Genomic DNA, 22,089 nt, shown 5'->3' with positions numbered 1-22,089 from the left:
TTTTGTAAACTCATTAACTCCCTGTATGGGAAGACAATCTGTTTCAATGACTTCTCCTCTATCAAAACAGTCCACAGCTAGCCATTGCCATTACCTCTACGCTATCCCTGGTGGGATATCCTGCCCGTCACTCCTGACAAAAGGAAGATATGTGCCATTCCCCTGATGATTCAAGATATTGAGGAAATGCGTCGGGAGGCACACAGGGTCAGTCCAGGTCTGGCTAGTGGCAGGGCTAGCTGTGGACTGTCCTTGTAAGGGCAGGAGCCTTGGGGTGTCAGGATCAGTCCATGATAGGGACAATATATGGACCCCGGCTCCATGAACTGGATAGAGGAATACCAACATTGGGTGAGAGTGTTCCTTTTATCCTTTTGAATTGTTCATATGAATATGTTTTTTTGAGCTCCTCATGAGATGTCTCTTAATTTGGTGGAGCTAAACTTGTCCATGTTTTAAAAAAAAGAAGTCATTGAAACAGATTGTCTTCCCATACAGGGAGTTAATGAGTTTACAAAATATCCTGGACAGGGATGTAAACCAGTGTTTTTTATTGTATTGTGTTTTTGTATTTTTGTGCACTAGTGTATTGGTTTACTTAAGAGTATAGTGGTGAAAACCTCTTTTTTTAAAAAACTAATGAGTAAAAGCTAAATTTTAAACTACCATTTTTTGCAATATTCCTACTCCTTGTGGTGTGGTTGAACTAGTGGAAGGAGATTGCGGTTGCTTCTCTAGCTATATAAAACTCTATAGAAAAGTACACCAAACTGCCCAGAAGAAGAAAGGGTAAATGTAGACATACATGCACCTGGTAGATGTCAAGAGACACTCATTTTGCATCTGTTGGGTCCATAGGGCTTTAAGTTTGGTGTTTGCCCCAGTAGATATCCCCGTACGCACCGTCACACCTAGTGTGAACACATGCTATGTAAAATACTGTGCAAACCGATGGCGCTGTATAGATGCATAATATTAAACTCTGCAGTGTTACGTAATAATAATGAAACTATGTAACAAAATGTTCCAAGTAGAAAAGTCTGTAACCAAGTTATCGTGCAGAGCGAAGAGTCACAAAGTGTACTTCTCACAAATATCATTACCAGCGCTGACACCTCAACTGCTTTCAAGTTTCTTGGTTATTCACCCAAAACATGACAATTTGTCAGCCGCATCTTTCCATACGCAAACGAGATAAATGTTTGATTAAATCTTGATGAAAGAAGAATTTTATTCAACTGGTGCCAAATTCCTGGGCAGTGACATTAAATCCAGCTCGGTGACAAAGGCTCTTCAGAAAATTGCATTAATAGCGAAATGACACAAATCATTCAGCAGCTTCATACCTCGGCGAGATGAACGCAATCCGTCTGTAAACACGAAATACAATATTCTATTTAACGAGAGAAATGACTGTAATGACTGCTTTCGCTGCAGATTCACACAGTATTATGTTGTGGGATTAAAAATAAAATTGCTAATGTTTCTTTCCATATTCTGCATCGGACGAGTTGGAGTTGTTTATTAAATTCACTAAACCTTGACAGCTTCCTCTTCGCTTTTATGGAATTACATTTTCCAGAATTCCCTTCGATGGTAGCGTTGCACTTTCCTGCTTAAAAAAAATAATTTAGAATTGGCAGAAGAACAGTATTTAACCTATTAACAGTTATTGTTCATTTCTCTCAATTACAGACCTGCACAATGGTGTTGGGCAAGTCCGGAAATATGTTAAAACACGACCACTGAACCAAACATTTACTTTTTTTTTGCAACGATTGAAACAAGGTTAACCTATTATATTTATGTATTGATTAAAAATAAGACAAAAAAACCCATGATCTGGATGCTAATTGCCTCATATTTACCTTTTCGACTTGATATATGGCAGTCAGAATAAATCCTTGGATTCACACTCTATCAAATCAATCACACGTTTATTGCATATTCTATAGTGTATGTGGGTCGCCCTCCCAGGGCTGTGGGGTACTCGGCACCGGGCCGGTGTCAGGGGGATGTGTCACAGCAGCGATGACCCGGTCCGTGGCCCTGGGCGCCCAAGTAATGGGGAGATGTAGTTATTGGTAGAATAGTTCGTGACGCCACCCGTGGTGTTTGGCAAGTATGGTGTTAGGCCAACGCTGCATACAGATCCGCTGGGACTGATGGTATGTGCAGCTTAGATGGTAAAGCTCCCCACAGGTGGAGCTGTAGTCCCAGGGCAGTGGAGATGTAGCTGGCACGGGGATGTAGCAGTGCCGAAAGCGTAGGGAACAGACAAGACACAGCGGTTGTAGTTTCTGTACCTTTACTGAGTATATGCAGTCCAGGGTCCTGATTACAGATGGTATTGGAGCAGGTTAGCCTGGAGGTAGATCAGGATTCTCTCTCAGCAGAAGGGCTGTGCAGTCTCCTTCCTAGCGCTTTGTAGTGTGAAGCACTCCAGTACTTAGTTACTCTGAAATGCCTCTCTTCAGATGTTCCTAGAACTATACTTGTATGACAGACAGCTGTAGCCTCTCTCGGGGACTCCTCTCCTGAGTCCTGGCTCTCTATTCAATTGCTGTTGTGTCCCAAGTCTTTGGTGAGAGCAGGGCATTTACAGCCTCCTACTCCTCTGGTATCTGTGGCAGGACCGTCAGTATCCGTACCACCATGGAGACCAGGCTCCAGTCTTTGCGCTCTAGCGGTGAGGGAGCTCTCCTCCCGGAGCTCAACGTCCACCCCGCTCCACACGTCTGCACACGTGGACCTTCTCACACTATCTGACTACTCCTTCCTCCCGACCCTCAGAGAGCACTCTGCTCCTCAATCCTGGTTCAGAGCTCCCCCTGCTGGCCCGGAGTGGAACTGTGTTGCATGCATTAGGTTAACTGCTGGAGAGACCCATCACTGCTTCCAAGTCTGGCATTACCCTCCCCTGGAGGAAGGCAAGGCCAGTGTGGCGACCATCCCCCTGGGGGCGCCACATATGCTTCTAGTTCAATATGTAACTGATTGTTAGGAGTGGCGGAAGACACTAAATAAAAATAAATAAAGTGCCTTCGCCACTCGGGGTCCACCGTGCGGTGGATGGAAAAACCACTGCTAAAAGAGGCAGAGCACTATGGCGGTAATGTGCACAGGGTTTTAACTGCACCCAGTGCACTGAAGCGAGCTCTGTTATGCTCACAGAGCTGCAGGAACAAAGCATAAACTAAACGCTGAGTCTGTTCAGGGTCACAGACTTTCAGCGACGCAGACACGGTACTAAGGGTCACAGGAGTAGCCTTAGACAGCAGGACTACTCCGTCTAGACCTACCGTAAAATGAGCTGCGTGGCGTCGCAACCGCGGTGGACGCAGAGAAAACTGCAACTGCAGCGCGGCAAGAACTGAGCCGCTGGCAAGGCGCTGCAATAACGCTGGCGCAATGCAGACGCTAAGCTGCTGAGCAAGATGGAGCTAAGGCGCGCTGGCGCTAGCGCTGCTACTGGCTGAACCCAAACACTCACACAATCGTATTATCAGTGGGAAGGGGTTTCTTAATAAGTCAGTCACCAGTCCAAGCATCCATCACCATACATACAGCAGCAAGTATGAAAAATACTAGCGCATAGCGGAACAGCCATGCGCGCTTTTTATACCAAACGGGACCTTTCGGAAATCTCCAAGGCTCCAGGAGTAGCCAATAGGATTCGACACAGGACCTGAGCACCTGACTCCCGAACTCCAATGGGAGTTCATCCCATGAGCATGCTCAGTTGAGGGAACAAAGGACTTAGCCTCTGGAGAGATTTGCCGCAAGGCACTCTCCTCTGCAATCTCCTCTGCAGCAGATGAAGCGCAGGAGACTGCAGAATGTAAGGGTCTAGATTTCACCATAGGAGAGGAAGAAATCTGACTCCTAACACTGATGATTGGGGTTCCCATTGGGCTTAGGGACTTGGGAAATTTTGCCCTGTTGCCCTTTTGATAACCCAATAGCAAAGCATTGGCAATCAAATAATTATGGTTCAAGCTCAAAGGAAAAGTATGGTCTGGATAGGTAAAATGCAATATGGCCCCCTGATATCAAACATCTCTTGGCACCTAAGAGAAGTTACATTTCGTAAGTGTCATCTTTGACCATCTGCATTGTCTCTATTAACTAGGAGATGGACAATATGAGTGAATACAGTTTTCTAACTTTAGATGCTAAAGGATATTTCTTGAATGTCAGCTCCTAATTTTAATTTTTGCTTGGACTCTTGGCAATCTTGAAATAAGGACCTTAGAAAAATCAGGTTGAACGGCTCCATGAAGATACTGGCAGGTAAGAAGTTGACTCCCAGAGTTGAGATGGTCATACACATTGGGTTAATGTTGGCTAAATCTTGAAGACCGACCAAAAATCTAATGTGCATGGGGTCTCCTGACGTTACCTAGAGGTTAGTTGTTGTGAAACAGAGTAATTGGGCAGCTGGATATCAGCATGCCTGATCATTTTGTTCTTAAGAGACATAAGTCACCATAAGAGGTGTCTGGAGTGAGCCGTGGTGTCTGGAGGGGGCTGAATTGTGTTGATGTTATTGTTGTGATACATGCATTGCACCAGTCCCGCTAATTAGATGAAGCATTGGCGATGGCGGTAGGTGGAAGGAGGTTCACACAAGGTTTTGGTCTGATGGTCACAGTCTATGGATGCAGCTTTGGACCAGGGTCTTGCAAATATACTTTGCTCATCGCTATCTACTGGCTACCTATTTGTAGTGCTGACTTGTTCAGACCAGCCATACACATCAGATGAGAATCGATGTACCAACAGTGTTGGCAAAATTTACAAGCGTCTTATTTGCACTTCTTGTCCGGAAGACATTGGGAGATCAGGGATTGAGCATTGCACCGTGTAGAAGATTTTTTTTCTATTAATTTTTCAATTAAGAATTTAATATAATAACTATTAAGTGTAATATTTATGTGAAAACCTTTGAATGGGTTTCTGAATTATTTTCTTTAATCGAATCTTCATTATATATTGAAATATTTACCAATTTTCATAATTAAATTATATTATTTTCTTACGCTATACTCGTCCATTCAGGAGAACACAAATGACTCACAAGATACTGTATAATTTAATTAGCGGCAACCTGGGGAGCAGTATAAACATCTATTAGCAATATCATTCATACTTCATTACTCGTTGACCAAGGTTAATCTCCGCCGCATGCAGGTGACGCACCTCCGCTTCGGTTTTATGGAGGGATTTTCTCATTTTGTCAAACAATTAAGATAATTGACAAAATGGGGAGAAGAGATCGCTGATTCCGAATCTGCTTTTTCTCTGATATTGTGTAACATGAGATCAAGGCTTGTTTGAGAAGATTCTACAGCAATTTTCTAGTTTTCTTACAGTCGGAGCGGACATTGACGAAGGACTCAGGTTTAGTTCTTGCATTCTAGTACATCCCAGGGCAATCTGGTGATGTCCATGGAAATAAAATTACCCAAATTTGGTCCCATGAATTATGAGGCAGATTGTGTTGATATCGGGCCAGGAATTCCCCGGTAATTATATTCACAGTATGACATTCGTTATAAAAGTTTCATAGCATTTTCTATTTCCTCTTCATTTTAGCATAAACTTTTTTTTGGGGAAATGCACATCTGAATCCTCATGATCACCTGATGCTGCTGTTGTGAACAAGAAGGATCAGACTGTTGGATTTCAACATGTCCAATCTTTTAGTTCTTTAGTGAGATAAACTTCCCCCAGAGGAGTCTGGCAGCAGCTTACTCAGAAAAGATGGCAAATGAAAATGTGGGCCGTCCACACGGTTCATCACCTTTAAATGGTCGCTTTTATTTGAACAAAATTTACTTAAATCAGTGGTACAAATGAATATAAGACATTGTATAATATACCTTATCGGTGAAAATGGCTTCTTTCCCAACTTATGAGCTTCTTCTTTCTCTTCTCTCTTCCTCCTGAACACATCATTCACTCTGAAATATACAGCTAAAATCCATTTTGGATTGAGTTAGAGCAGCTTATTGCAGTCTTTGGAGAGGAGAGACTCCCACAGACCTGTGCTGCTGCGTTCTGATGTTTTATCTCATCCTAATGCTGGATTCACAGCTATACTTCTCAGTATTGCTTATAATATCTTTAATGCTGCAGATTCTTGTAAGTTTTTTTCCCACTCAAGTTATGGACTCACAGCTACACAGTTCAGTACTCATGTCTTATGTCCTCCATACTTCTTTTTTTGTTTTATCTAGATTAACTTAACTCTAATACTGAATTCACAGTTACACTTTTCAGTACAGCTATATAATGTCCTCTAAGATGCTGCAGCTTTTAAATAAGTGGGGTTTTTTCCTCTCCCAGAAATGGATTCTTAGCTACATTGCTTGATACTACTAAACAAAAACCCAGTCTCATTATTGATTGTGAAAAATGCACCACAATGGTGTCCTTAAACATTAATTATTAAAGAATTGTTGTACTCTTTTGAAACATATACTCTGTTTTCTCCTGTTTTTGCTATTGCTCGATACTACTTTATAGTGTTCTCCATCCTACTGATTTCTGATAAGTGTTTTATTCTAAACTATTGCTGACGTCATAGCTATACAGCTAATTTCCAGTGTACAATATAATGTCCTCCCTGCAACTGCTTCTTTTTGGTTAACATTTTTCGTTCTCACCCCTTGAGCTGGATTCACAGTTACATTGCTCAGTACTGCAGAACAAAATCCACTGATACATATCCATGAAATACAAGGTCAATAGACCAATCCTATGGACATAGCGTAACTACAGACACTCCAACACAACCTGAATCCTACAAGAAGCCCACGCAAAACGCGCATTGGGGCTGCTTTAGGACATGTTCACTGGCAGTTACATATGGGTAAGATATGCATCTCTTCTCCTCTAGAGGCTACCTAGTTATGATATACTTATGATACATACTTATATCTTAGTTACTCCGTTGTTCCTGGAGATCTAGTTAGGGTCACCTGTATTTGATATGCACTATGCACTTTTTGGATTTTTTTGATTATTTTCTGCGGGCAACTCTTTATAGGGAATTGCTATTATTATTCATACTGCTACAATAGTGCTGATGTGTCCTCCATACATGAGCTTTGTATTGTGCTTTGTCTTTTGTCTGTACACTACATGTAATTTATATTATATTAATAAAATGATTGAGTTTTTTATAGAGCTTGGACTTTATCTCCGTTGTTTCTTGTAGGATTCCCCTTGCTCAGTACTGCAGTATAATGTCATCCATGCTACCACTGTTTTCTAGCACATGTTTATCTCAAACCCAGAACAAGATTCACAGCTACACTGCTCAATACTGATGTATAATGTCCCCCAAGCTGCTGATATTTACAGTATGACCTTCTGTATGTGCTGTATATGGGAGACATAATAGTAGCTGGTCTATACCCAGTAGAGGCAACTGATATTAGAAACAGAGATTGTAAAGGGGAAATTTGATTAAAAAAGTTAGTATGCAAGTGATATATAAGGCAGAAATTGTGCTATTGCTCATGTACACACTTGACTGTAAAAGGAAACTCCATAAGGAAGCTATATTTCATTCACAGTTTTTACTCTGCCGTCACAGTGCCGACACCACCCTATATATACGTTGTAGAGCGGTTCTCCATATATAAATATTACAACCTCCAGAATAATCATCCACACAATCACCCCGCTCCCAAACATTCACATTCCATGCTGTAAATTTACTGTCTTCATACCAAGCCTTGACGGAAAGTAATTGAAATTTGGTTTTTATGTTGCAGTTTGGTCTGGATAATTAAACACTGATAGGACACATGTTGAGAGGGGAACTCATAAAATGTACATGTGGCGGGTTCTTATTGACATATGTTTGGCATCTAGCGCTTGTGGCCTGTAGGATATCCTTTATGTTCAGGCAGATCTGAAAATCACAGACATGTCTCATGTGCTCGGAATGGGAATAGAATTGACTTATTGTGTGCCAGAGTTAACAATTAGGGGTGCACTTTTTTTTGTTGTGAGGAAGGAACATGCTATTTCAACACAGATCTTCTTGTCAGCATGAAATTAAAATTAAAACGGAACTAAATGAAATGACTGTCAAAACTGGAAGAATTATTATTTTATACTTAAAAGGGCTTTAAAGTGAGGTGGAGCCACTCCCGACCGCGCCATGTGCCGTGCAGAAGGCGCCGACATGGACACATTGTATCCTCCCTGTGGTACAAATCAGCATCAAGCAGGACGCACATTGTAAATAATCTCAGATTATGCTTCCTTCTTGGGATTAGCAATGAATGGATTATTTAAAGGGACAGTTCGTCACCGGCAAATCCACGTTGTTGTCACTCTCCACGTTGTTGACATCATCCCTGTGAATTATGAGACTTGTAGTTTCGTCACACTTAGGAGACTACACACCTACTGGTCCCACGTCACTGCTCTCCTGGGACTGCATGGGATGGGACTAGAGATGGGGGAAAATGATCCATCAAAAAGCAAATTTGTTAAAATTTTCCCCCAAATTTGGATTCCTAAGCAGCTTAATCACTTTTTCTTGCCTGTTTTTACACTGACTGCACTATCTCCTTTGTCCTTCTGTCACTCGCCTCGACGCTGAGGCCATTCTGATGTCTGTGATTTCCTCTACGTGGTCACATGAAGGGGACAAACAATGCCAGGACTGGTGCCCCCCTCACATGACTGTACAAGGTCAATCTGAGGTGTGTGATCGGCCACACATGATTACGGTGGTCAGTGGTGACATACCTTCTGCTTCAGATCTGCCAAAAACACCGGAATGGTTTGAGTCAAACAACTGAAAAACCGAAATGTGCAAGACTGAGGAACTGCGTTGGTGGCAGAAGTGGTGATGTAAGAACAGGTAAGGAAATGTCAGTAGAACTTTTTTAGCCCCTTGCAGGGTTTCATTTCACTTTGCAATCATTTGGACACTAGGTTACTGTATGTTGATATGGAATTTTTTGGAAGGCATCCTCTCCAAAATCCTTCTGAAAAACCACTGTAGGGGATCATGTACTTGGCCTCTTTTCGACGCCCGTGTACCCACCGAGTTCTTGAAACAGAAGACATTTTCAAAAAATGCCATATAAATAAACTTGTAAATGGATTGCAAGAATGGACAAGTCAATTTATTAAGCCACTTCTCGACTTTCGAAGACTGAAGTGGTTCATTGAAGCTTAAAAAGACCGGCATTTGTAAAACATTTTCTCAGGTGGAATCTGCCTGAAAAAGACGTAGTGTGCACAGACTCTTGGAGAAGTCTTCCATCACACTTCTATGGGAAATCCACTTTGCTCTTCATAGGAGGAGTTGTTTTAGCATGTTTTTTTTCTTTTTCCTGAAGAAACTTTAAAAAATGTCTGGTGCTATAGAAAAGGTGCATGACAGTTCTTTGAAGTGGATCCTGAAGGAAGCTTCTCCAAAATGGGCATTGTCTCATTGAAATACTGGAAAGAACACGCAAAGAAAAGAGGTTCTCCAAAATGCTTCAAAGATGCTTTAAGAAAAGAAAAAACTTTTCTAAAACTCTTCTAAGAGGAGTGTTTTTGCAAAAACCTCAAAAAACTCTGTGTGACTGTAGCCTTAAATGTGCACAACTCAACTATTGGACCCATTCGAATATCTAAAATTCCCCTTGACCCCCATTTAGGATTCCCTCTGATGGCCATCTTGATACTGGCTGTCATATCCATGTTTGGCTTGTAACCTGGCCACAGATTTGGGTCCCAGAGGTGTGAGATGACTTATATCCAAGGTCTAAGGTGAGAAGACTCCTTTATCCTTTCTCCTTTCTCTATGTAATAGAAAAATTGTTTTTTTTAAAGTGATAGCAGCACATTAATTAGACGGGGGCTACTAGTCTAGCACTCACCTGTGATGAGTTGCGGGTGGCGCTAATTAGCAATTCTCTCACACGGCATAAATCTGGAATCTGTCGTTCTGCCAGCTGTGAACGAATCAATGCCATTAGCGCACGGAACACCTGAATCTCTCCTCTGCGCCATTCCACTTTAATAATTAAACTATGATGTTTTCTTAATATTTGCTGTGAATAATGATATGGCGATTTTATCGGCTCGCTCTGAAGTTTCACTGCGTTTGCTGAGAAGTTTGTTGTCACAGCTGCACACCTGCATGTCGTTAGCCCGGACCGGAGGAGCCTGTCCGCTGCTGCCGCCGCCGCGCACAACACGTGGAATCTGCAGCAGGTAATTAGCAGAGATGCAAAGTGAACACGACAGAAGTTTCTGCTGTTTGAGCTGTGACTTACTTGTAAATGAGTTACAGAGGAGACGGTGATGGCGCTATCGGGGGAGTCTGACGATGGCATACCGGGGTCTGCAGAATTTCCATGTGGAAGGAAGAAAGATACTCAATAATTTAAGCTTTTTATGTTTGTAGGTGATTACAATTATACTAATGAGACATCGATTTTTAAAAAAAAAACTAATTTTAATTACAAAAATAAAAAAATGTTGCAATATATAGATTTTAGTTAAGTTGTTCCTATGGCCATGGACATAGCTATGGGGGTCGCAGAGGTAGCAGTCCTGCCTATCTGAGGGGAATGAAAGTCCCCTCTGTCAAGAGTCAGCATTGGAGTTTTAGCCTTTAATCAGTCGAGTGACGTCCATTGGACCCCAGGCGAGTTTTCATCATATTTCCACAAGTTTGGAGACTACAGTAGGTAACAACTGTTTTGGCAGCTTCCTAGCTCGGGCGCCTTCCTTCCTCAGTGCATCGCAAGAAGCGCCTGTCATGATGTATATATTTTTCCCTGTCCTGTATTTGTATAATATGCCACGTAATTGTTCTCTGGTTCTATTAGCTGTCACTAACCTGACTTCATTCCTGAGACTATAATGTAATTAACTTGGTCAACAGATTGGGAGAGATTAGCTATTGTTTTGTAAGCAGAGGACTACTTTCAGTGCACATCCTCGTAGACACAGGGGTGCCTTGCTGTGGGCCAAACCATTGCATAGGAGGAGTGGAACCCTCCTCCACTACACACATGGGCTGATCCAGGAGCAGAGACACTAGATCCCTGTGCAACTCAGTCAGATGTGAGTTGGATGCTGAAAGAGAAGGACGAGGCTGTCTGAGGAAGCCTCGGCCTCTGTGTGATCGTGGTGGATTTCTGGGACTCTTAAAGGACTATGGTTTTGTGATCTGGCACAAGGATTGTCGGGAGGTGCCCCCGAATCAGTTTCCTGTGGACTTATTTTGGGACTCTGCAAATTACCTTCGTGTTGTTCCTGTTTTCTGGTCAATAAATCTGTTGGATCGTTCCCAGGCCTGTTGTCCCTCCTTGCTCTGGAGAATACTCCCGTCACAGCGCCGTTGACTACACACAACTACACACAGCGAGGTTTGAGCGACTAATAGTGTACATTTTTTGTGCAAATAACTGAAAGTTAAGTTTTGAATCCGTTTTTTTGGTAGCAATAATCAAGAATGAATAAACGTCCTGAAAGGGAACTGTCAGTCAAACTCCAAGAGCCCCTTTGGTAACAATGTAGTAATAAAAAAGTTGGTTTAATAAAAAGTTGGTTTAATAAATGGGGTGTAGCCAAGGGCGCCAGCAAGGCACATGTCTCATTGGCTTCAAGCCAAGAGTAGGGTTCCATAACCTCTCTGTCCCAGTGCCCTCAGGTGCTGCCATAATGTGTTACTGCTCAGTCTCTCCTGATTCCTGCCTTCAAGGTATCAGGGAGTTAGAAGGGCATTCATGAACTGTTTGATCACCCAGTGGCGGGAGAAGCCGGAGCACTCAAACCCAACAGAAGCTATGGTCAGGCCTTCTCATTGGAACTTGGAAGAACCATCTAGGTCAGTACAGACAATAGTTAGATCTTGCTGCCCTGTTGCCATGATGTGTGGCCTGGTAATGTTGTAATCCTGAACTCTATTAGACTGTGTGGAGTAGAAAGTGAGAGGGGTGGCCTTGCAAGCGCTCTTGAGAGCCTACCCAATCAAAGCAAGTGTATGAGGAGAGGACCTGGAGGGTGGTCCGGTCAGTGTGTCCTGTAGTGAGATTTTCTACTGTTTAGAACCTGGAAAGACCAAACTCTTGAATTGTCTTATCTGAGGTGGGGAAACATTCGAAATTCCCAAATTACACATTTACACTACTTGTTATAGTAGCAGCTTGGTCATCAGCTCCATATTCTTAACCATACGAGGTTGGGCATTATATACTTCCCTTTACTTTTGCACAGAAAGATCGGTCATATTAAAATCCAGCACGCCTGATGCTCCTTTCCCCTGATTTCACCCCATACTTATTCAATAGTTGGGCAATCTCACTGAAATTAGTGGGTTCCTTAATGAAATACGAAAGGCCACTTTTATGGCCACCTATAGATTTTCCAAGATTTCAACTAAGGAGTAGAAGAAAGTCTGAAAGGGTCTTTCTCCTTCTTACACTTCCCTGCATATTTCAGTGCATGCAGAGACTTGTAATAATTCCTTTAAAGAGTTATCCACAACCTTTTTTTATTAGTTTACAAAGTTTCACATGGTAGTCCTAAAATAATAATATAAAAATCCCTCATACACCGATCCGCCATTGTTCCTCTTCACTGCTGCCGTGGCCCCTGCTGGTCTCTTGGCTTCCTCTCCTGGCATACCAAGTAAACACACATCTCCTGGCAATTTCCCCCATGCTTAAACCTCTAGACAGTCCCATTGTTCTCAATAGCACAAAGCCTCTCATAAAAGTAGTGCTTGGCAAGGATGTCCATTCGGCTTCGAATGCTACAGCCGCGTGGACTGGTAAAAACCAGCAGGTTTCCTTATCCCGGCCAAGAGGAACCAAGGTACAGTACTAGAAGATGGCATTATTATTAGTAGGGTTTGTGTGTGGGGTTGCACATTATGAGTTGCAATTTTCAGCATTGTCTATGTTTTTGGTGGTGACCTGAAGATGTTTCGGTATTGGTCCAGTAATAATGTAAAGCCACAGGAGACAATAACTACTTAGCTCCTCAACCCATAAAGCAATGACTTCTCCAAGCTGCCATTAAATACTTACATCGGTTTACACGACTCATCCATCCAAGTCCCAATGGAAGCATATCAAGGAATTAAAAAAGACACTCGTTTGCAAAGTATTACCCAGCAGGAACTGTCCTAGCAGATTTTCCATCGGTGCAGCACCTCCCGGCGAGAACCTCATACCATAATATCTTCCGGGCTAGAAATATGTTTATGGATCTTTCCTCTGGATTTTTTTTTATAGTCTGATGTCCTTTGTCATTGACAATGGAGACACAGTAACAATCCCTCCTGCAGCTTCTCTCCAGAGTGTCTTGTCGAGACCTCTTAGAAATGATATTCTGAAAGAAATCTCTAAGAAGGAGGCAGCTGTTCCTTTTTTTATTCCCCGGCTCCGTGTGTTGGGGTCCTCAGGATACGGTTGTCTGATGTCGTTCTCGTAACATAATTATTGATCGGACAGTCGGACCGCACTCGCACTAATTAGACTGACAGGAGTTCTATCTCCCACATAGGAGGCTATAGCGGAGGATCCGTAACATTTGACCACGCTCTTCAAAACTAAGTTTGAAGTTATCAGTTGACACTTCTATAATAATAAATCTAAGCCGAGCTCGCCATAGGAAGCTTGTAACCTCTCAGGATTAGGCATTTCAAGGCTTCGGGAAAATGGCAAGGGGCGAAAAAAGGGGCACAAAGTAACTCTAACAGTTCACATTTTATACTTTTTTTAAATTCTCAATTTTTACTAACTAAGATTCAAAAACAAACAAAACAATAAAGATATAAGAAAAATACAAAAACCATGATGTCAATCGTAGAGGATACGCGGGACTGGAGATATTGTGTTTTACACTTTATAATGAATTGCATAAATGTAACTTATAAATGTAATCAATGCAAAATCCATATAAAGAACACAAAGAGAAAAATAAATAAAAACACTTAATATTATTAGATATTTTAGTGCCGTTGAGTCAGTTGGGACTCCGCTGCATTTTCACCTGTAATCTGAGTTTTACGGCACAAGGAGACCGGTCCTAACTTTAGGATTGGCAACAACTAATAGAATACACCAACGATAGTCAGTGTAACTACAAATCCCAGCATGGTTTGTGCATCAGGACATGCTGCAAGCTGTAGAGATACAATGGCAGAAGAGTTACGAATGGAGATAATGCTAGAGTCCATCAGTTACCCGGGGGGGGGGTGATTTTCTTTTTAGGGGGAGTAGGGGGCCATGGATTCAGGTTTGAGAGTCTTGATGAAATCTATGAAAAAACATCTACATATAGTGATAACTTGCTAAAATTCAGACTGATAGAGTCGAGGATCATGTGCAGGGCAACATTATAGGGAATGACTCAGGGAACTTGGGGCATTGCTGTTAGGGGGATGCCTGTGTAATGGAGCATGTCATTGTTTTGGGAGGTTATTAAATTATGTGCTAAGACCAGGTAGTAGGATGTCAAGTGGTACATTATGCATCGGGGATATTACTAGGAGCAGCACATGATCATATCCGGGAGGTTTCATGGCCAGACATACAGAAAAAGTTATCTGTATCAAGTCCACGAAAGATCTCAGGTTCATTCTTGCACCTTGGCCTAAAAGTAATTGTGCCAACTTGTCGAAGGTGATACAATTATTAAGGATTCTTCAGCAACTCTGGTTTGGTTTATCGGCCATCGATAGTTTGGGGAGATTTCTTCAAATCTGCTTTGAATCATCTGCCTTAAACATTCTGCAACAATTAAGAGAATCGATCACTCACCGTCCGGTGTGCGTCTACTAGTCAAAGGCCACAATGTAATTCCCAGGGACGTTCATCAGCATTACCAAAGATCACGCATGTTATAAATGATATCATAAAATATAATAATAATGATTAGAGATAATGAGCAAATCGATCAAGTTAATCAAATTCTTAAGAATTTCTCAAAAAATTCTGAATTGCAGGAATAGGAATTATCAACACTTGACACCTACAATTATACGCTATTCTCTATAGGGCCGGAAGGGGGATAAAAATAATAAAAGATGGCACTCGCCTGTCCAAATCCGCCCTTCACCTCTCCTGCCACCGCAGCTCCCCGATCTTCCGCTCTCTTCTTCCGGTCACTCTTTGTTCTTTGAATTTTCCAGCAACAACCATTGCGGCCCATATGGACTGGAGGGAGGTTGTAGAGGATCTGGTGAGGGGTTCGACAGCAGGACAAGGGGTCTAGAACAGGAGCCTATAAGATTATTCTAGTGTTTTGTTTATCTGCTTCTCAGTCCTCTATTATTATACTTTGTGGTCTGGAGAGACCAAATCGAGATGGATTGATGATTTGAGTGAATGTACCAGAAAAAAAAATTCAGGAAATTTGCTTAATAATAATAATAATAATACAAGTTAACATTCAAAGTTTCAATATGGAATTTGTATATATTAATACATATACTGTACATAATACATATACATATATATCATTTATCAAATATATTCCAGACTCCTGAAAAAAATGCTTGACCTCACAGCTGTAGTTTCTTAGACAAGTTCACTCTGTGTGATACTTTTAGCCTATGTAGTTTAACAATAACCGGCATCTTGGACATAAATATATTAACTCCCTATATGGGAAAGGGTGCTAGTAAATTGCAAAAAAAAGAGGCAACTCCCATGATAAATTATTCCTACAAAGAATTTCGGAGTGTACAGAGCCATGCATGAAAAATCTAGTAACAGCTTTAATGAAAATTGCAACATTTTATTGAGCATGCATTAAAAAAACATGTAAAACATACAGTAATAAAGATGGGATAGTGCTGAAAGTGCTAAATACAGTACTTACCCAAGTGGGATACAGATAAGGTGCACACTAGATCCTTAGCCCCAACGCACGTTTCGCGCTATGGGCTTCTTCGGGGGGCTTGTGCCTTTAATAGGCACTCTGCACTTTTTCTTCAGGCTGTAGGTATTTATGCAGTATGTATGCCTGCCTCAGCCGTGTACTGTAATCATGGGCACACTTTGAGATATTGCTCAGACTTCTGATATTTCTTGTTAGCATAATTTCATCCCACTTTCAGTTCTGAAATGAGGCAGCTCCTGGCACATACAATATGACACACAGGTACCTGAATTTGTAAGCCTGGAGAGACTTTTTTGTATACAGTACTACAGATTTGCATGGTGCCACTTGCTGCCTTTTTGTTGTCATCACCATTATCCCATCTTTATTACTGTACCATTTACATGTTTTTTCTGTATGTTCAATAAAAATTTGTAATTTTCATTAAAGCTGTAGCTACATTTTTTGTGCATCGCTCTGTGGCATTACACTCTGAAATTCTTTGTAGGAACTTTTTAGCTTATGTAATAGAATATCTCCCTACATATAAGACTAACAAGTCTATAGACGACCATTTTTTCAATATGTCCATCAGGTACACATCCGGAGGCCACCACTATATTGTGAAACATAGCCAAAGCTTTCCCATAAAACTTTATGAGTTAAGCAAACAACCAAAAACCACTGGATTACCAAAGAATTCCAGACAGGAAATAGGTAATAAATATTTTATTAAATAATTATTGGTGGCAAAAGAGATTACATTAGAATTATACATAAAATCAATGTGCACGTATACTGGACCAATATATAGATATAAAAAGCCATATTTGAAAAATGGTAGACCCTAAAAGATAATAAAAACCATATAAAAGACCTCAAGTACAGAACAATGGTATAAAAATAAATATAATATAACATGAGTGTGTGTGAATAAAAAAGCTTAATTAATTATATACAAAGTGCATGTGCTTATATGTATGAATTACCACATAATGTTCATAATGATTGCTTTAAAATTAGATCATCATTACCAAAGAGAATTATTTATGTGCAAATAGTGCAAAGAATGGTGCAACAAAAAGTACTGCAGGAATGGAACATGGAAGGTAGTATACCTTTAAGGGTCTCCAGGTCCCGGGAAGACGCGTACCCCGACGCGCGTTTCGGAAAAGCATCTTTCATCAGGCTTGTGCTGTTTTTACCATAAAACTTTATGTAGAAAAAATGAATCCTTTATCTTGTGGACGTGATACATATTGTTTTGCATTGGGCGTTGATGGCAGATATGTAGGCGGACTGTAAAGTAGTGCTCACTTCTTACCTTAATTAGTTTTAGACCTGGTTCTGTCAGCCAGAAAACAAGTGAGTTGCACGAGCGTTTCCTGAAATGAGAGCTAATCGCATTGATTCCGCACGTCCGTCCGTACACCCAGTGTTATTGCTTTTGTATCTCAATAGTTTCTTTTCGTAATATTAATTTTTAATCGTCTTCATAGAGACAGTGATAATGCGGCGTCTGGGATTAATTAAGTTGGTATTTGAGAAATAAAGCCCGGTATTTATGTGTCTTAAGTGAAGCGCGCTTCTTTGTGCAACACATTTACAATTCAGATCAATTCGGCGAGAACAATATTTGTTTCCATTATAGAGATGATAAATTTTAATTTAAAGTTTTCTCCATTTCTCACTTTATGGAAATTTTTATCTTTAATTTAAATATATTACATCCAACCGCAAGATATAATAATACGACGGACGGCCCTGGTAAGAAAAGTTCCGAGGATCAGAACGTCTCCCAAATAAAGACGCTTTTATAAAGTAGTTTAGTTTTTTTTATAAAGCCTGAAAGAAATACTGAAACTTTATAACATAATAAAATTGCAAATAGACTTGGTCTTATCTTATAAAGGGGGAGCGATAGGAATGAGTCCTTTTCCCTTGCGGCCAACTTTCATTCTTACACTTTATTTCCACTCTTTTTTTTTTTTCCAAGAGCAAAACTCTTTTATTTTTCTGTCGACAGCGCGGTACGAGGCCTCGGTTTTCGTGGGTCGAGTTGTAGTTTTGAATGACACCGTTCACATTACCATATTACGTACCGAAAAATGTGCGACGAGATGGTGAAAAAAATGGACTTCAATGTTTAGGCTATGTGCACACGTTGCGGAATTCCCGGGGAAATTTCTGCGGGAATTCCAATTCCTCGCGCAAAAGCTAGCGATTTGCAAGTGTAATTAGCTTGCAGAATGGTAGCGTTTTCCTAGTGATCTGTAGCATCGCTTGGAAAACTGATTGACAGGTTGGTCACACTCGTCAAACACAGTGTTTGACGAGTGTGACCAACTTTTTACTATTGAGGCGGCCTATGCAGCATCAGTAGTAAAAAGATCTAATGTTAAAAATAATAAAAAAAAATAAAAAATTGTGTTTTTCTCACCTTCCGGTATCCCGCGCAGCGTTCCCGATCATCACGATGCCCCTGGCAGGTCCCGTTCCCAGTGATGCTTTGTGACAATGACCTTTGATGACATTGCGTTGTCGCGAGACCACAACATTATCAAAGGTCATTGCCACAATGCATCACTGGGAACGGGACCTGCCGGGAGTGTCGCTGAAAACTGGTGACGCTGCGAGGGACGCCGGAGGATGAGAATATGATGATTTTTTATTTTAAATTCTATTTTTTACAGGGATATGGTACCCAGAGCCTGGAGGAGAATCTCCTCTCCTCCAGACCGTGGGTACCATCCGCAAATGTTCTGCTTACTTTTCGCATGGTGGGCACAGTAGTAAGAAAGTAAGCAGAACAATGCATTCCTGTGTGTGCGAATTTTCCCGCGATACCGCACAAAGAATGAGCATGCTGCGTATTTTTCCGCGATGCAATTCCGCCGCGGAAAAATCCGCAGCATTAGCACGGCATTGCGGAATCCCATAGGATTGCATGGGATGCGGGTTTTTTGTTTTCGTGGCAAAATCGCGTGTTTAAAATCGCAGCGAAAACACAAAAATCTGCGACGTGTGAACACAGCCTTATGTTCAATTCATAATAACCTGTATGACACTAGTAACAGTATCCCCAGGACAGTGCGATCACCGCGCTACCAAACCTGCATCCTTTATTTAATTTTATTTTAAGCGGTGAAAAATTTAAGAAAATTACGACATTTCTAGAAGAAAAAAATGGTTCCACTCACTGTTTTGTAAGACTTGTAACATTTTTATTTCTCCTTTAATGGATCTGTGTGAAGTTTTGTTTTTAGCACAAGAGCTGATATTTTCATTGATACCAGTTTATGGTACTTATGATATTTTGATCACTTTATATTTTATTTTTGTTTTCATTTTTTTTTCTCGTTATCGCCTTTAATCCCTTCACTTTTCGTTTTTTCCTCCCCTTCTTCCAAGAGTTACAACTTTTTTTTTTTATTTTTCAATCGATATAGCCGTACGAGGGCTTGTTTTTTTTGCGGGACAAATTGTACTTTTGAATGACACCATGAACTTTATCATGTGACGCACTGGAAAGCGGGAAAAAAATTACAAATGTGTTGAAATTGCAAAAAAAAAGGGCAATTCAACAATAGTTTTTTTTTTTACTTTTTATTTACTATGTTTTCTATATGGTAAAACTGACCAGGTAATATGATTCTCCATGTCAGAACAAGTACGCAGATGCCAAACATGTATAGTCTTTTATTTAAGTGGTGAAAATTTTTGTGGATATTTGTAAAAAATATAATAAAATTTGTTTTTTGTTGCCATTTTCCTTGACCCATAATGTTTGCAATTTTCAAGAAGTGGGTCTTGAGCTGACGACTTTTGTGATACCATTTTGTGGTAAATACGATGTTTTCATCGACTCTTGCGTAATTTTATTGCAACATTGTTGCGGCCAATAAAACTTAATTCTGGTGTTTCGACTTATTTTCTCATTACGACATTTGCCAATTGGATTAGGTTATTGTCTATTTTGAAAGACGGGACTTTTATGAACACAGAGCTACCAAATATGTCTCATTTTTATTTTATTTAATTGTTTTATTTTTAATAGTGTAAAAGGCGGGAATGGAACTTTTGTGTTTTTTTTTTTCTTTTTTTGTTTCACTTTTTACTGTATTTTATATCTCGGCACATCAGCACTGCTATGTATAGCTGAAATCACAATCTCCTACTAACGCTATCTAAACGCTGGCTTTCACAGGTGGTTGTAATGACAGGTCCGGGAGGTCATCATCAGACCCCCCGGCTGTTATAGCAACCAATCGGCGACAGCGATCATGTCATGGGTGGGCCGATGGATGCGTGCGCTGATGCGCCCAGCTGCTGGCACTTGTTAAATGCCACTATCAGAGACTTCCAGAGGTATGTAACAGATAAGCCGCCATGACAGAAGCTCTGCTTCATCTGTGGATGTTATAGGCAGATGATGACTGATTAAATCAGCCATCATCAGTGAGAAACCTGCGAGCTTTGCGTGCAACCCACCATCAAAGTCAGAGAGCCATCATACGACGCACCAGTATGCCATATGTCAGTAAAGGGTTAAATGGTTAAACAGCAGCGATCGCAGTGAGCGGTGGTCGCTGCTGTTACGGGTAGATGGCAGGCGCACAACAGAGTGTTATACAAGGGAACCTGTACTATTATGTGTTACTATGTCAGGAAGGTATAAGTAGGATGTATAAACGTTATATTGTGTATATTTAATATGTAACAAGTCTGTAATGATGAAATAAGGCAAAAAATGTCATCTATAATAAAAATATCACAGCTATAAAGTAATGGTAATTCTCCGAGATCTCGGCCCATCAGCGGCCTCAGCTGTCATCATCACTCTGCAAAATTGGCCACCAAATTACTGGAAAAGATTGAAAGCCATTGACCACGTATTAACCTTCCTCTTCTTCTCACGCCGTCTGCTCAGGATATCATGAAATAACTTTTAGATAACGGCGATTTAATGCACAGAACAAGATTGACATTTTTAGCCTAAATCTGACATAAAATCAATCCTCCAACTCAGCGCTGACCAGGTTCTTACACAAAAGAGCCACATGTTACATCTACAGGAGAAATGTAGGTCAGCGTCTGCGGAGAATATCGGGGAGGGGACGGCCGCCGCCGCCGCCGCCGTCACACATGCGGCTGACCCAATGGCTTTCTATGTGACAGAAGGACATCACCATCCTGCGAATTTACACCGGGGAATTTGGCATTTTTTACATTTTCTGTTTCTTAGTAAACACATTTATGTAGACGATGGAGAAATGATGGAACGATTGACTTTTAGATAAACCGATCTTGATGTAAAACAGTTACGGTAAATAGGTTTCACACCATTGGAAATCACAAAAGACAAATAAATACGGTCCAGAAAATGTTTTTATCAATGTTGATTTTCTTAGACTTTTTTTGAAGATCACTGACAGATTTGGTCGCCGCATTTGATCATTGGAATCTTTCAATGTCTCCATTTATATACGGCCTCATTTACACTTCGCTTTTTTGTTTTTTTCTCCTTGTGTATAAATAAAGCAAATGAATGAACGTTTTCATCTGAATATTATATATTTATCCTGAATGCAATAAAAAAAAAAACCTTTCGTTTCTTCTCTAGCCCATTACACCCCCAGAAAATGAATGAGCTCAACAGTAGGATGCAGCATGGATGGAATCTAGGGGTGATTTTTTTTTTTTAACATTGGCTCAACTTACCGTAAATAGGCACTTGCACTTTTGATCCAAAAATCGCGGACGTCTCCTTTTTCCTGGACAAGCACTCTGAAAAAAAATGAACATATGAACAGACGCACAGACTATAACAGATAAGTGTTATATTCAGGGAAAAACGAGCACGTTACAATGGGGCCGCTTCTCATCCTTTATTGGAGAACTCAGTTTACCGTTCACGTTCGATTTTAAGGACTATTGCAAAAATATGAAGTCAGACCATCAATATATTATTTTTGGCAAGGTTTTGTCAACACCAATACATTGCCAAAATAAAAACGTCTGGAACTAAAAATTAATGCAAAATATATTTAATAATAATAATAATAATAATAATAATAATAGGTTTTGTTTACACCGATACATTGCCAAAATAAAAACGTCTGGAACTAAAAATTAATACAACATATATTTAATAATAATAATAATAATAATCTATTCCTAAAACTTAAATATCAGAAGATCAAGAATATCTGACTTGTCACT

At 40.6% G+C, this 22,089-nt stretch overlaps 1 long non-coding RNA gene across 1 annotated transcript in view; it reads right to left on the bottom strand.

Annotated features, from left to right (window-relative positions):
- Positions 1-577: 577 nt before the first annotated feature.
- LOC141048897 (uncharacterized) overlaps positions 578-22,089 on the bottom strand; it is a 129,573-nt gene continuing 108,061 nt past the window's right edge. Inside the window, exons 2-3 of the long non-coding RNA XR_012220181.1 lie at positions 21,589-21,654; positions 578-1,612 (exon numbers count right to left, since the gene is read on the bottom strand). This is a non-coding gene — a long non-coding RNA (uncharacterized lncRNA). The remainder of the gene's footprint in view (positions 1,613-21,588; positions 21,655-22,089) is intronic.

The sequence above is a fragment of the Dendrobates tinctorius genome, unplaced genomic scaffold, assembly GCF_039654945.1.
Source record: "Dendrobates tinctorius isolate UK_male_01 unplaced genomic scaffold, ASM3965494v1 ptg000138l, whole genome shotgun sequence".
In the NCBI taxonomy this organism is placed as follows: Eukaryota; Metazoa; Chordata; class Amphibia; order Anura; family Dendrobatidae; genus Dendrobates; species Dendrobates tinctorius.
Note: the sequence above shows the minus strand (reverse complement) of the source record. Positions and strands in the feature narration are given on the sequence as shown.